This window comes from Macaca nemestrina, chromosome 1, assembly GCF_043159975.1.
Source record: "Macaca nemestrina isolate mMacNem1 chromosome 1, mMacNem.hap1, whole genome shotgun sequence".
In the NCBI taxonomy this organism is placed as follows: Eukaryota; Metazoa; Chordata; class Mammalia; order Primates; family Cercopithecidae; genus Macaca; species Macaca nemestrina.
In genome coordinates this window covers 203704393-203707160 of record NC_092125.1, presented here as the reverse complement: position 1 = coordinate 203707160, position 2768 = coordinate 203704393, and positions in this window count along the sequence as shown.

The following is a 2768-nucleotide window of genomic DNA, read 5'->3' as shown; positions in this document are numbered from 1 at the left end:
ACCCAAAATCAGGAGAGGGATGAGACAGCAAGGGGCTGGCATGTCAGCACTGCCTCAAGTATGTGCACACCTGGCTGGGCTGTGACAGTGCCTGGGTTCGGCCCCAACCCTGCTCCAAAATCGGAGCAGGTGCCAGGAGTGGGGAGAGGCCAGGCAGTGGGAGCAGACCCCTCTGAGCCTGCAGGGACAGGGGGGCCTTCCCAGGCCTCCGAGGGTGCAGACTGCAGAGATGCCAGGGGTTCTGTGCCTGGGAGGGTGGCTGCAGCTGCCCAGGGAGCTCCTACCCCACCAACCCAGAAGAGAGAGGCTCTCGTTTTCGCCTCCCCCTGCCGCCCGCCCACTGTCTCCCACTGGCTGTGTGAAGCATGCAGCCCTGGCCACACCTCCAAGATCAGAGCAGATGCCAATATCCGGGAGAAACCAGGCAATGGGAGCAGGCACTTCTGATCCTGCCAGGAACAGCGGGGCCTTCCCAGGCCTCCAGGAGCACAGATACACCTGGATCCAGAGCCGCTGCATGGTGGCTTGTGTTGGCACTCGAGGAGGTTGGGGCTCCTGCCTGCTCCATGGAGTGTTATAGCCTTGGCTACACCTCTCCACTGCAGCTGGTATCTTGGCAGCGGCCATTGTATATGGGCCACTGCTGCCATCACAACCATCCATGGCTCCCAGCATTGGCCCGACAAAATCGAAACTCAGGTCCGCTGTGGTCTTGCCCCACCTGCCTTCCCTGCCCCACCTCCCTCCACTTGTCCCCACAGTCCCCAGGCTTCAGGCCCAGCCAGACCACCCCTGGCACCTCCACCCCCACTTTTCATGCTTCCCTATCATTGCCCTGCTGTCCTCAGCTGGAACACCCCCCACCCCCACCCCCTGGAACTCGAGCCCCATTCCAGGCTCAGCTTGAGCATCACCTCTTCCATGAGGCCTCTGATTCCTCTGGATGCTGACTTTGCTTGTCCCTTCTCTGTTCCCACAAACACCGCTATGTCCCTCTCCCAGAGCTGGCTCCAGTCTCACCACTAGACCATGAGCTACCCCAGGCGACAGGAGGTTTGATTCTTCTCTGCCTGATGCCTGGTGCATGGCCTGGCACATAGGAGGCCTCACAATGGGCTGGGTGAGTGAATGGATGAATGACTTTTACCTGCCTCCATTCACTCAGGACCCACCGTGTGCCAGGCACTGTGCTGAGCATGTTACAGGCATTGTTTGGTTTAATCCTCCATGTAATCCCTTGTGCTGTGACTATATAGGCCTATACTATAGATGAGGAAACTTAGGCCCAGGGAAGTTGGGTCACTCACCCAAGGCCATGCAGTGTGTAAGCTGAGGCAGCGGCACCCTTCCTGCTCACCTCCTCCAGTGCCTCTGGCTCCTGTCCTGAGCTGAACCTGAGCTCATGGCCGTGTCTGGGGCATCTCTGCTAATTCACCCCTCACTGGAGACCCTATGGCTGCTTTGGCTGCAAGTCAGGGTCTTGTTGCTCCAGAGCTGCAGCCTCAGTTCTAGGGCAGCAGAAGGACCCACCAGGAGCGTGTGCCCGGGAGGGTCTCTGCACCCAGGGAAACCCTCCCAGTCCCACTCACCGACCCCCACCCTCCCCACTGTCAGTGAGGACCCCTCCCAGGCTCACGAAGACACTGGCAGTTCCCTCCCCTCAGCCCCGGGAACATGGTTTATCCATCACAGGGACGTGGTCTGTAGCATCAGGATCGTGTGTGGATCTCCGATGAGCAGGGGCCAGGGAGCCATTCGAATCCCAGAAATTCCAGGGATGGAAGGAAAAACCTCAGACAAAAAGTGGAACAAGTGAAGAGAAAATAGGGACATGACAGGGAGACTAATCCACCACTCAGACATGAAAGACATATGTTCAATTATATTTTACTGCATTTCATTTTAATGTACACATCGTACTTAGCTGTCTGCAAGCCTCAGATTACCCAGAAAGAAAGTACAATGAAAGATGAGAGAATTAAAAAGAGCCAAAAAATGTTCCTGAAATTGGAATCCCTAAGAGAGAGAAACAAAAGCCAGACGTGAGACAAACGAAGCTGCTTAGCACCAAGGCCCTCTCAGCTCTGATGCAGGGTGCCTGCACCCCAAAGCCTAGCACCGTGATCCGCGTCTGGCTGTCCTGATTGCCCAGCATCAGAAAAAGTCCAGGCCAGAATGACAGCGCTCAGGCTGTCCTCCTAGAGCTGCTCCTTACAGTCTGTGTGACCCGGGGCATGTCACTGGCCCTCTGTGAGCCTCATTCTCAAGGGTGAAATGAGAAACTTGGATGCCCTCAGACATATTGGGTGGGAGGGGGAATGTTACAGCAAGGAAGAGTCACACTGGACCCCATTCCAGCGCTAAGGGAACCCATAGACATTTCATGGAGGTTGTGATTCCCTGTTATGGCCTGCATTGTGGCCCCCCAAAACTCTGTGTTGAAGCCTTAACCCACAGTGTGACTGTGTTTAGAAATAGGACCTTGAAGGAAAGAAGCAATTAAGGTTAAGTGAAGTCATACAAGTGGGGCCCTAAGCCAGTAAGATCGGCATAAGAAGAGCAGAGTCACTACCAATGCAGGCACACAGGGAAAGGCCACATGAGGACACGGTGAGAAGGCAGCTGTCTCCAAATCAAGGGAACAGGCCACAGAAGAATCCACCCAGACCTCTTCTGGATCTTGGACTCCCCAGCTTTTGAAACCGAGAGAAAAGACATTTCTCTTCTTCCAGCCTCCCGGCCGGCAGCATTTATCACAGCAGTCTGAG